We start from the raw sequence: 13452 nt of genomic DNA, 5'->3' as shown, positions 1-13452 counted from the left end.
TAAAAAGTTTTAAATATCCCGGTTTCATGCCATTATTTATATAATCATTAATTTTTATCCTTATTTAGGATAGTGGATATTAGCCTGTGTCAGTATGTCCACAGTCTTGACAATAGAAATATCATATTATTGTGATTACTTTAAAAGAGATGTATCTTTAACATATATTTTAAACCATAGATATAATGGAAACATCATAATATTGCCATTACTTTTATATCTTTAAGAAAGATCTAAAAAATATAGTTTTTAAATATCTAGGTTAACATATTCTGAGAATGATATTAGTTGAAGAATATGATATATGTACTTGATTATGAAGAGTATGGGGGCGCAGCCGGGTGGCTCGGGTGGCTAGAGTGTGAGCTCTGAGCAACATGGTTACCAGTTCAATTCCCACATGGGCCAGTGAGCTGCCCCCTCCGGAACTAAATTGAAGACAACTTGAGCTGAGCTGCTGCTGAGCTGCCAGTGAGCAGCCGCTGGGCGGCTGGATGGCTCAGTTGGTTAGAGCACATGCTCTTAATAAGGTTGCTGGTCCAACTCCCTCATGGGATGGTGGGCTGCGCCCCGCCCCTGCAACTAGATTGAAAAAACAGCGACTGGACTTGGAGCTGAGCTGCACTCTTCATAACTAAGATTAAAGGACAACAACTTGACTTGTACCTGATGGGACCTGGGGAAAACACACTGTTTCCCAATAAAGTTAAAAAAAAGAAAAGACTATTGGGGAAAAGTAATAACAGTCTCATTTGACTAAAAATGACTATTTTTTGAGACCTAGGTTTGCTTCCTTCCTTTTTTCAGACATATAAAGAAAAAATGAAAGCGGATACATTGACACATACAAAGAACAACAAGCAAGTGAAGGAGGCATTTCATCTCCCCATTACGTTTCACATCCTATGAGCCAGAAGAAGAAAAAAGTCTACCGTACAGAACAGACCACCTTTATAATTGGAGAAACACCAAAAGGGATCCGCAGGTATGTCATCTGTAACATTAGACTTGAAGAATAATTCTCAAAAGAAATATAGTTACTTAGTAAAATACACCTATTATTTGAATTTTAATCGTAGCTGGTGTCTGAAGTATCAAATTCAGAAAAATCTGAATTTGTACAGTTTAAAAAATAAATTCCAAATATTTTAGATGTTTTTAGAAAGCTAATCCCTGAATTGATAAATGAAATCACTTGATATAGGTAAATGATATGCTTAAGTGCATTATATTCACTTGCTCATTGGATATTTATTGAACACTTAATATGTACCCAGGCATTGTACTGGGTGCTGAGTATACAGTGTAAAAAAAAGGCATAGTGCTAACAGCACAGTGTAATGGGGGCTGGCATTGAACCACTGTTTTCAAAAGTAAAAATAACTTACAAATAACTGATTATAAAATCATGAATTATAAGAAAGAAGGGAACAGGCCTCCTTGATAGAGAATAATGGGATCGGGAGGGTGCATGTGCCTTTCTATTGGGTAGTCAGGGAAGATCTCGCTACACAGGTGACATTTACATTGTGACTTGAAGGATAACTGAGCAAAGAGCCAGAGGAAGAACGTCCCTGAGGAGGGAAGAGGGTTGGTGTGTTTGAGGAACTGAGACCGAGAATGATGAACCGAGAAGAGATGAACCGAGCATGAGGTGGAGGTAGAGATGCAGATGGGGCTGGAACATAGAGCCTTCTAGATGGTGCGAAAGAGTTTGGATTTTGTTTCAAGTGCAGTGCAAAGCTGGTAAAGCATGACATGGTCTGATGTACGTTTCTAGAAGATTGTTCCAGCTTTTGTGTGGAAGAGGGCAGAGAAGACCCATGAGAACTAGGTGATTATGGTTTGCAGTACAGTGGTTGCCATGGAGACAGAGCCAGATGGATTTGTTTGGCGTTGGACTGGTTGTTGGGAAAGAGGGACGATAGGGTAACTCTTAACTTTCTGTCTTGAGCAACAGATTGGATTTACTGAATGCGGAAAACTAAGAGAGAAACAGTCTGAAGTGTAAAAAACAAATCAAGAGTTCTCTTTTGCTCATGTTGAATTTGAGGTTCTATGGAAATGTCAAATAGGCAGTGGCTCAACTCTGGGATTTGGGAACTGAAGATATAAATTTGGAAGCCATAAGCATAGAGAATATAAATGGTTTTTAGAGCCATGGGACTGTGTGAACTTCCTAGGAACAGGGCACAGAGAGGAGAGGAGAAGCCCCAGGACTGAGCCTGGAGGCGACAGTGGCCTGTTGCATAGGAGGCACAGTGTAAGGTCCCAAAGTCCAAGAGAAGTAAGAGTTTCAGAAAAGAGGGTGCTCCTAACTTTATAAACATTGCTAACAGCCAGACTCAGATGAAGTGGGAAAGTGCCCCGTGTAGTTGGCAGCAGAGAACTCATCAGCTGCCTTGACATGAGCAGTTTGAGTAGGCAGACACCGGGGGTGAGGTGCACAAACAATGAATGGGCAGATCTGCAACAGCTCTTCAAGTTTGGATGTAAAAAGTAGCAGTAGCTGGGAGACCTGAAAGCTGAGAGCTTCTTTGCGCCCCGGGGGGACTGCGCCGGTGTCTAGGCGGTTGTAACCATGCCACAAAATGAATATATTGAGTTACATTCACTCAGCCTGTGTGTGTACTGTGGTAGAAGCTTGAGGTGTGCAGGTGTGGCACTGCTACAGGTAAAAGAAAGGAAACCCTATCTGTAAAGACTCATGTCTGTGAAGCCCCTGGAATCATGCCTGGCACGCGGTAGCAGGGACTTGTGGCTTCTCCTGACCCACATTCAAATGCACTGTAGAAACTTTCCCTCAGTTGAGCTCACAGGGTTATGATAGGAGGAAGTGTCCAGAAAATATGAATCAGGAAATGGTGCTCAGAGATCATTGGTATTGTGTTAAGGGGAGAGGGCGTTCAGAGGACCCAGGATGAGGAGCCATTGCCCAGAAAAAGAAAAAAAAAAGACAGGCAGAAACCTTTTCTCAAGGGACTAAATGGCCAAGTATGAGAGCTGTGAAATATATTTTATATGATGACCCAATATAAGTGTGTTAATACATATATATGATTGAAATAAAATGTTTATTTTATTTACCCTTAAGGCATGCTACATTCTTTGATATTTTCTCTTGTATTGCACTTTTGTCTCTTGTGCATGTACATCTTTTAATGATCTCATAACTCACTAAATTGATTTCATGACCCACTAATAATTGGGAACCACAGTTTGAAAATCACTGTGTTTTTGTTGTTTGGTTGGTTGGTTGGGTTTTTGTTTGTTTGTTTTTGCTACTTGCAGCTGAGTTCTGTTCAGACTTATCAGATGCTACATTTCACTACTGAGGTGCTTGCTACAAAATGAACATGTTGTGCAGCCTGGTGGACTTGACCCATAACTGTTGTCAGCCTGCTGTGCCATCAGCTGTTCAAGGAATTCTCATAAGCAAGTAGATATCACGTCATCTCAGTTCATATACCAGACAGTAGAGTTCAGACATTTCAATAAAAGTGTATCTCTCATAAAATAGAATACCTTTTAAAGTTTTTATAGACATGACCTTCAGTCATAAAATGTTCATACAAATATTAGTTCTATACTCTTCAAATATAATGAAGTGCTATTACAGAGATTTTTATCAGTAATAGTCAAAATGGGAGCAAAAATACAGAGCTGAAGTTTGAAAATTGCTTTCCAACAGTTGTCCGTGAAATGTCTGTCACTATTATCATGCAGGAAGATTGTGCCAAGCAGAGGACAGGGCCCAGTGTGGAAAGGAGCCAGTCAGAAGGTGTCAGAAGGGAGACTGAGGGTTGACTTTCCCTGCATTGGAGCACTGGCAAGATTTGGTTCAACCATTGATGAATCTGGGAACAGACCCTATGAAGGGCGGACAGTAAGAATCCGTCCTACCCAACCCTGCTGTCGGTGTGCCACCAAGTTCTGCCAGCTAAGTAGGTGGCCCCAGGCAAATCCCCGGGCTTCTTTCAGCCTCAGTTTCCCCTTTACATTTGAGATGGACTGTATCAATGGTGTTCAAGTATTTTTTTAAGCAATTGAACTCTAAATTTAAACAAGCTCGGTTAGAGCAATTAAAATAGAGGTCTGTTGGTTGAAGTACCAGCGCTGTGGTTCCGTGGGGCACTAGTTTAAAAACCACAGGGATGAGATCATTACTAAAAAACCTTCCAAATTCAAGTTTTGTGAAGCCAATTGCCACAATCTGTCTTTTGGCTTCTCTTTAAAGCAACAATACAGTTTCTGGCTGCTAGCACTCAACACACAGTTATTAATGTTGGAAACAGGCAAGATATTGAGAGACTTTTGCACTTGAATTTCTTAGGATTCCCTTAAAGCCCTGACACCACTTCTTTCAGTAAAATAACAACATCTGCAAGTGGTGTGGCCCCTAAGGGTTCAAGGCTTTGTTTGCAGAGATGAGTTGGTTACACTGTTTATCAGTCCACAGAAAATGAGAAAGCCAAGGGCAGTGGAGGGTTTTCAGCGTTCAATGTGTGCAGTTTTTAAATTCTGAAGTTATCCTTCCTTTATGATATTCAAATAGCCCTCTTTTAATGAAATAATAGATGGGTTTTTTTAGTCTGTTTCACTGTCCTTACTTGATACAAAAGTTGATAACCATATGTCAGTTCCCAAAAGGTTTTTTGACACTTACTAGTCTATAAAACCCAAAAGAATGGGATCACTGCCTTACTCAAATGTCTTTTTTTACATACAAAGGAGGAAATAGAGCTCCATGGTCGCTTTGTCAGACATCAGTTAACCTTGGGTCTAGGACCCACCCACGGAGGAAGTCAGTGAGCCTGGAAGGTCCTGCGAGATGCCTTGCTTTTCCAGAGCCCATTGTGCAGAGTGCCTGCTTTAGGCGCCTCCCCTAATTCTCCTGTAATCATCGCTGATGTCGTCTAGTTGCCCAGTTCCAGCCCACCTGCTTTGGCAAAGCACTCTCCACCCAGTGCTTCTGGAAGGCTTTATAAAGGGAAGGCTCCTAACCTCAGGAACACCAAATGGCCCTGGTGACCCTGTATTTGCTTTGAGTGACAGCCCCATGCACTGTCCCGCCCCACCCCCACCCCCGCTCGTTTTGTTGTGTTCCGTGTGGTGTGTGTGGCAGGTGAGCAGAACAGCGCACTTTTTCTCTCGTAAAGGGCAACCATGGGTGCAGAGTTTTAAGTATGAAAACAGCCTCTTGGACGTTTACTCGCTGCCCCTCAGGGGAAGATTGAGAATGACCTGCCCTTTTTAACTCGGAGGCTGTGTGGTTCCCAGCCCAGAAGTGGCAAGTCAGAACCTCCTGCAGAGGTTTCTCAACACACAGGTGCCCAGGTCCACCTCCAGCAGGTTCCAGTTCAGAAGGCCTAAGGTTCAGCACGGGCACCCGTTTTTATTTTTTAAGCTTCACAGTAATTCTGATGTGCTAATAATGTTTTGTCTGAGACTTTATCACTGTGTAGGACTGGCCTGCCTGACCTTCACTCTGCTTCAGTGAGCAACCCCCTAGCTCCAACCCCCACCTGTGTGAAAATATGGGACATGCAACTAAGCTCATGCTGGAGCCACTCGGCTTTTTGAGGTTCCAATGTTATGTTCCCATAAAAATGTCCACACATGGTATTGTTTCTCTGATTATACTTTATTAGTATGTACAGTATTTGCTTTGCTGCAGGTTAACAAATTGTGGTGGTTATATTTACCCCTAAATGTCCAAATTTAAGACCAGTCTTAATTATATGAACATGATGCTTTTCTGTCACTGAAGTGTATAATGCTTAACTGACATCTTTCTACAGATGTTTTTTTGGCTACCTAAATGGGCCCCTCCATCTCATTGAAAGAAATAACTGAAACTAAATCTATATTATCGTAGCTTATCTAAACAAGGGGAAAGTGCGCATCTCTTAATTTCTATATGTCTCTAAGGGAACTCTAGTGAGTCACCTGTCAGACTAAAATATGAATTAGTGCCCCTCAAATATCTTTTAATTTTGGATTTTCTTTATTTTTTTTAAAGTGAGACATGCTTCTGGACTGAAAGACTTTAAAAGAAGGCTCATAGTAGCTAATTCCTATGTACTTTTTCTTTCATAAAACTATAATAAGAGGCCTGCCGAGTGGTTCAGTTGGTTAAGAGCTCGCTCAAGAGTTTGAGCTCTGAGAAACAGCGGTTCGATTCCCGGCCTGAGCTGAGCTGCCAACAGGTGGCAGGATGGCTCAGCTTAAACAAACAAACAAACAAAAAACTATAATAAAAGTATTGATAAGAACAAAAAAAAATCTTAATTTATCAAAACATAAATGCCACTGTGAGCTCCTTAAGAACCTCTGATCTCACCTGATTCCACCTGCCCTGCTCATCTGCCAACTTCCAATAGTGGATTCTGTCTTCCTCCCCAACCAGTACTCACTGACTTGTGTTCCCATTGCCAGTGCCCTAAGTGCTCTGCCTGAGAGGCTCCAGGTTCCTTCTAGGTCAGCATCTGACCCCCAACCCCAACCCGCCTGCTCTCCCCATGCACCCTGTTGAGCAATCTCATGGAGCCCTCAATGCCCTGCCCAGCAACCTAATAGCTTTCTCTCCTCAATCCCTCTCCCCAAACGCTGTATCATACTCAGGCCTCTGAACTCCCAGATTCCCCTGTTTTAGTAGATACTTCACCACCCTGCTCCTCCTGGGGGGAAATTCCATCAACAAACTTCAGCAGGCTGAGCAAGGTGGGAAGAAGCTCTGAATGTCATATTGTGGGGGCCCAGACCCAGCCCCTAGGCTAAGCAAGCTCATTTTGGAGAGTACCCCCTCCCAGAGGAGTAAAGGAAACCCCTGCTTCAGCAAAAATTAACAAAATATCTTGTCAAGAAACTAGGGAAAGATAAGCTAGGTATGTTGTTAGGAAAAGATTAACAAGTCCTGATTTATAGTGCGTTAGGAGAAAATAAACTCATTAAGCTTTATGGCTAGCTAGAAGATAAGTTAACTCTGTTTGTTAAAATAAATTTTTCTCCTTTTACTCACTAACCGCTTTTTTTCGCTTCTGTATCCACCTTCAGCTATAAATTCCCCACCCGCCAGGACTTGGCGCCGTTTCTCTCTTGAGACGGACACCAGGCTTGGTAATAAAGCCTTTGGAACGAAAACCTTTTGTCTCAGTTTTTGTTAACAGCGGTGACCCCAACATTTCTGGAGGCCCCAGCGAAAAAGAACTGCCGACTCGCCTCCACCTTTGGGGTTCGCTGACTTTTTGTCAGGGCGACTGACCTGATGAAGTTCCAGGACCCTGACAATTAGACCAGCGTCCCCGGGAGTGGAGTTCGGGTTCTGCAGCAGTCCCCTTCGTTCTAGAGACTTTATTTGGGAAATCCTTTGAAGGTAAGAGGTCTCTATGGCCTCATTTGGTTTGGGGTCACGACTTTTGAGGAACTCCAAGGGAGCCAGACGCGGCATTTACCCTTGAGTTCAGGGGGACCCTGCGACAGCAGCGTGTCTCCCGCTGGTTTGGCTCAGATTCGAGTCGCGTTGCGTTCCGTGACTCCTGGCCCTCCCCTCTGGATTCCTGGAGGGGGGTTGGCTGTCTCTGTTTTGGCGCTGTGTTCATCTTTATTCTCCTAATCATCTGGTCTCTCACTGAGTAACCTGTTTTATGTCTCTCCCTTCACCATCTAATTTTTGTCCTTGAGAAATAGGTAATTCTCAGTCCCTCCCCTCTTCTCCTTTGGGATACATCTTAAGTCATTTCCGTGATGTTTATTCACAGGAAAGAAAAGCAGACTACGGCGTGCGTTTCTCTCAAAGTCGTCTCCGAACTTTCTGTGAAACTGACTGGCCCTCATTCAATGTCGGGTAGCCCCCTACTGGCACCTTTGATAGGGCCATTACTCAGGCTGTCTGGGACATCATCCTGGGACGCCCGGGCCACCCTGACCAGTTCCCTTATATCGACATTTGGAAAGAATTAATTCAGAATCCACCTAAATGGTAAACTTCCTGTACCATCAGGACCCCCTCTCTCGGAGCGGTGCTAGTTGCGCGAGTCCCAGGACTCCTCGCGCCTAAATCTAAAAACCCTCCGCCAGTTTTACAAGAAATGCCTGAGGACCCTCCGGAGCTCCAGCTTCTGCTGCCTCCGGCGTCCCTTCCCCCACCGCTTCCTCCATACCCCCCCTTCCCCCGCCCCCATCTACCCTCCACTTCCCGAACCCTTTCCCGACTCCACCGTACCCGAGCCCCCTTCCTCCTCCAAAGCACTCCCTCCCTTATCGCCTTCGCTCACTAGGAGGGGCTCTCCTTATGCACTCACTGGCAGGGAGTCCCAGTCCCCTGCTCCATCAGTCTCTGAACTCCCTGGACTTGCGAATACTTTGCCTTTGCGCCAGATACTGCCTGGGGGGAGCTTTATTTATATTCCTTTCACCACCACTGATCTATACAATTGGAAACATCAAAATCCTCCCTTTTCAGAGAAGCCCCAGGCCTTAATTTCTCTTTTGGAGTCCGTTTTCCGGACCCATATACCGACATGGGACGATTGTCAGCAACTCCTCCAAACCCTGTTTACCTCAGAGGAGCACGACCGCATTTTGCAGGAAGCCCGCAAAGTCACCCTCGGACCAGGATCAGACATCAATGACCCCGTAAACTCTGACAGGCTCCGGCGCCTAATTCCAACCCAGCGACCCGACTGGGGTCCCACCATGGATGTCGGTAAGGGGAGCCTGGACACTTATCACCAGCATGTATTGGGGGGACTCCGATCAGCGGCTAGAAAGCACATTAATCTGACCAAGGTAGGTGAGGTTGTTCAGGGTAAAACAGAGTCCCCCTCCGCTTTTCTTGAGCGCCTCCTAGAAGCCTATAGAGTTTATACTCTGATCAATCCAGAGGCCCCTGAGAACGCAGCAGCTATAAACTTAGCTTTCGTATCCCAGTCGGTCCCAGACATTAGACAGAAACTCCAAAAACTGGAGGGTTTTCAGGGAAAGAATAGGTCTGAGTTCCTGAGCATCGCCCAAAAAGTTTTTGACAACCGGGACTCCCCTGAGGAAGCCATCGCTAAGCGGGTAGGAAAAGTCACTATCGTAGCCTTGGCATCTCAAAATAACTCGGGTTTCATAACGCTGCCCCACCCAGAGCGCCCTATCGGGGGGCCAAAGCGGAGGCCAGGCTTATCGCTAGACCAGTGTGCCTACTGTAAGGAGAAGGGGCACTGGAAAAATGAATGCCCTCGCCAGCCCCAGAGACCTAATCCAAAGCGCATCCTAGCCATGGGAGATATTGAAAGACTGAGGTGTCAGGGCTCAATACCCCTCAGCCCCCGCGAGCCTATGGTAAATGTCCAAGTCGGGGGCCGCCCTATAAGGTTCTTAGTTGACACTGGAGCTGCCCATTCTGTTCAGACCAAGCCACAGGGGCCTCTCTTGACCGCCAGAACTGCCATCCAGGGGGCAACGGGGAGCCTAAATAAACTTTACCCATGGACAACCAAGCTAACTGTCGATCTAGGAGCCCAAACAGTTACTCATTCATTCTTGGTAATACCAGAATGCCCCTATCCACTCCTGGGCCGTCCTAGCCCTGTTCCCCTCTGTACAGTCCAGATTGCCCCTGTTCTCCCTCCCCACTGCCTTTGGGAGTTACACTCCCCCCCATACCCTTCTAAAGGACCCCTTCTCTAAGACCCTAACTATGAGCCCCAAGCCAAATGGTTCCTGTTTTAAGCCCAACAGTTTCCATTCCCGTTTTTGACATATTTCTGCCCCTATCCCATTCTTGTTCTGGTCTCTACCCAACAACAAAACAAGATAATCTAACTAGTCTCCTTGGCTCACAACCCTCATTTCTGCCCTGGCAAGACCGCTTATTCTTCTGCTCCTCGCCTTCCTTGTTGGACCCTGTTTCCTTAATGCTCTCACTGCTTTCATTTGTCGGCAGGTCGGTCAACTTAAGCTCCTAGTCCTCCGTCGTCAATACTCTCCCCTCCAGGACCTTGAAACAACTATTTGATTACTTACTTAAGACCAGTGGGGAATGTGAGGACCCAGGCCCAGACCCTAGGCCAGCAAACTATACCTTAGGCCAGACAGGCTCATTTTAGACATACCCCCGCCCTAAGAAATAAGAAAAAGTCATACCTCAGCTGAGCATAGCAGAACATCCTGTTAAACTAGCAGGATGACGTTATAACTAAAAGTAAAAGCTCTTCTTTGCAAAAATTAGGTTACAACAATAGATTATTTTACAGATAACTCATTTTCACACCTAACTCAGGACGTTTTTGCAAGAACTAACTGCTTTTTTGCTTCTGTACACTTGCTTCTGCTCAAACTCCCAGAAGTCAAGCCCCTATAAAACTTCCACCGACCAAGACCTCGGGGCCATTCTCCTCTTGCAGAGTGAGACGGTTGCCAGGCCTGGCTGAATAAAGCTTTTGGAACGAAAACTCTGTCTCTTAGGTCATTTTTAAGAAGTAAGGTCCTAACATTATGTAGTGACTATTACACTTTCCTCATGGGTTGTTCCCCACTTTGTTTTCCTTAATACATTGTGACTTAAATTCTATTAATAATTTGCTTAATATTAACATTGCCACTTTTATTTTTGTTACCATCTCCCTGGTTAGATATTTTCTACATTTTTATTGCTAACCATCAATATCTTTGTGTGTACACACACACAGACACACACACACACACAATAGGCATAAACTTGACTCTAATTTTTACTTTTTTTTTAAGGGAGTTTAATGCATTTATATTTATGTTTGGCCTTATTTCTGACACTTTGTCATGCTTTGTATTTGCCATACTTCATGGATTTCTTTCACCTCCCAACACACTCATATTTCTTATCATTTACTGAAATAATTCTTTCCTCAGTGCTCTTTTAAAATTGCATTGGGAAGTCCTGTTTGAATGTTTTACATCCAATTTCCAGTGTTTTTCAAAGTTGATTCAAGGTCAATTGTATCACAATCGTTTTGGGTGGTTTGCTTTTTTTGTTTTGTTTTTTATAATGTAACCAGTTCTTTAATAAATTACATGAATTGTCATTTAATCTATACATTAAGATAACATTCATCCACAGTCCTTAAATAAATAGGCTCACATTTACATTCTAATGTCTTCCTTTGTCTTCTAAAAGTAGAGATGTTAAAGCATTTAATGTAAAGATTGCCACATACTACCAAAAAAATGGTAAATGATTAATAATCTAAAGCATTAATTCACCTACTCTCATCTTTTCACATCTTGGTTAAATGCATTTAATTCGCAACGCACAAAATTACTAACACTATAACCCACATAAATATCTCAAACAAATGCAAAATTCAACTGTGGTTGCAGTCCTCTAAAACAAAAACCCAGGAAGCTATAACCAGCGCAGACCCATCAAAAAATGGGAAAAATGGAGATAAAAAATTCTCAAGTTTCTATTTTACATCCACATTTAAACTCTTAAACGTGAGAATGGCACGAAGATATGTATAATTCTAAGCACTTTAGCAAGAATAGCAGATCAGGAAGTATTTATAAAGCTGCAAACCTTTAAAAAAAATTATTTTCAATTGGATGCTGCGAAGAAAAGAAAGAGAATTAAATTCTCGACGCCTTAAAGGGGTAAGGCCTAAAACAAGACTGCAGAACTTCAGAAAAACCACGGGCGCCCCCAGCCCGGAGGCCATTTGTGGCGTTTCCTGCCAGGCCACCTCCTCCCTCTTCCTTCCAGTCCGGGTGCTTTCCTGGTGGCGGAGCGAGGGGCGGCCATCGCGGGCCAGGGCGCCGTTTCATAAAGCGGCGGCGGGTCAATGTCAGGGTGGCCGCCGCCCGCTGGCTCGCTCCCAGGGCTGTGCCTGCTCGTCTTCTCCCTTTCCCCTCCCCTCCTTTCCCCTCCCCCGCTGTTTTATTAAAATTACATGGAGTTTTAGTTCTTGATTGTTAATTTTCTTATACCATCTCTTCATATTTTTGAGAATTCTTTATTTATAACTGCAGTAAGCCTCAGCCAAACTATCAACAATTATTTAGACTTAACTATAAATAGTAGAGCTTTTGTTGACTGTCACTGCTTTTTGTATGTCTTCTTTGTGCATAGATTAATAGCTCATTTGTTGGGGTATATCCTTAAATAATGTTTTCAGACCTTGAGTAATACATTTCTCAGTTCTTAGACATCAAAAAGTTGCTTTATTTTGCCCTTACATGTTAATATTTTAGCCACTGATCATAACTACAAGTCACCATTTTCTTTTGGATATAGTCATATGACTATTGTCACTGTGACAACTTATCTTCCAGAATCCTATAATACAGATAAAAATTCTGTTCTTCAAAGTCTGATCTACAGAAATGAATGTGATTCTCACTTCTTTGTTGATAAACTGTTTTATTCTTTGTGTCTTTGTTTTTATAAATAATTTCCTCTCCCTCTTTCTCACTCTGGCATGTTTCAGCCCTTCCCTTCACCTCTGGAACTAGAAATATCACCAAAATGTGTTTCTGTATGTTTTTTCTCTTGATCATCATTATTTATGTTCTAAAATATTCATTTCTGGGCCGGCCGAGTGGCTCAGTTGGTTAAGAGCTCGCTCAAGAGTTTGAGCTCTGAGCAACAGCGGGTTGAGTCCCAGCCCGAGCTGAGCAGCCGCTGAGCTGCCAATAGGTGGCAGGATGGCTCAGCTAAAAAATAAAATAAAATAAAATAAAATAAAATATTCATTTCTTTTATTTTCCACAACAATTTTCACTTTTAATCCTCTCCATTTTATTATTCAGAATGTCTACTGAGTTATTTTGTTTTTAAGAATTTCTATTTTTGTTTTTTCATGATGTCTATTTTATTTTTTTCAGGGTCTGTTTTTCGCGTTGGCCATTTTCTTTCATACTGCTGGTTTTATTAAAATGTCTCATACTTCTTAATTTTCCATTCATAAATGCAAATAAGGAACTGGGTGGATTGTATAGGAAAGTTGGTCAGGGATTCCATGAAGGTACATAGGTCTATTTGATCATTTCCCCCTTTTTGTGTCCTATGTATATCTAGGATTACTTCAGGTTCAGCTCTGCTTTAAGATCTGGTTCCAATGGGCACTTTATTTATTTATTTCTTTTATTGTTAGTTTCAGGTGTACAGAACAATGCAATAGTTATCCTTTTCATCCTTCACACAAAAACAACCCCCTCCCCCATCTACTGCCCTCCCACCCCCGATATCATACTTATCTATTACAATTCCATTGACTCCATTCCCACACTCAACTCCACGTCCTGTGACTATATGTATATATAATTATAGTTGACATACAATATTATTCAACATCAGCTTCAGATATATAGTGCGGTGGTCAGGCATCTACACCGACTATGAAGTGGTCTCCCTAACAAGACATGAGTCCATCTGGCCCCCTAAAAAATATTTACAACATTATTGATTATATTCCCCAGACTGTCTTT

The 13452-nt window shown here is 43.0% G+C and overlaps 1 protein-coding gene across 1 annotated transcript in view; it reads left to right on the top strand.

Moving 5' to 3' along the window:
* Positions 1 to 986, top strand: part of ZNF782 (zinc finger protein 782) — a 39492-nt gene extending 38506 nt beyond the window's left edge. Inside the window, 1 exon segment of the mRNA XM_019624668.1 lies at positions 808 to 986. The gene's annotated coding sequence lies outside the window, so the exon portion shown is untranslated.
* The last annotated feature ends 12466 nt before the right edge of the window (positions 987 to 13452 follow it).

This window comes from Hipposideros armiger, unplaced genomic scaffold (genome assembly GCF_001890085.2).
Source record: "Hipposideros armiger isolate ML-2016 unplaced genomic scaffold, ASM189008v1 scaffold_599, whole genome shotgun sequence".
Lineage (NCBI taxonomy): Eukaryota > Metazoa > Chordata > Mammalia > Chiroptera > Hipposideridae > Hipposideros > Hipposideros armiger.
This window is presented reverse-complemented; position numbering and strand designations above follow the sequence as displayed.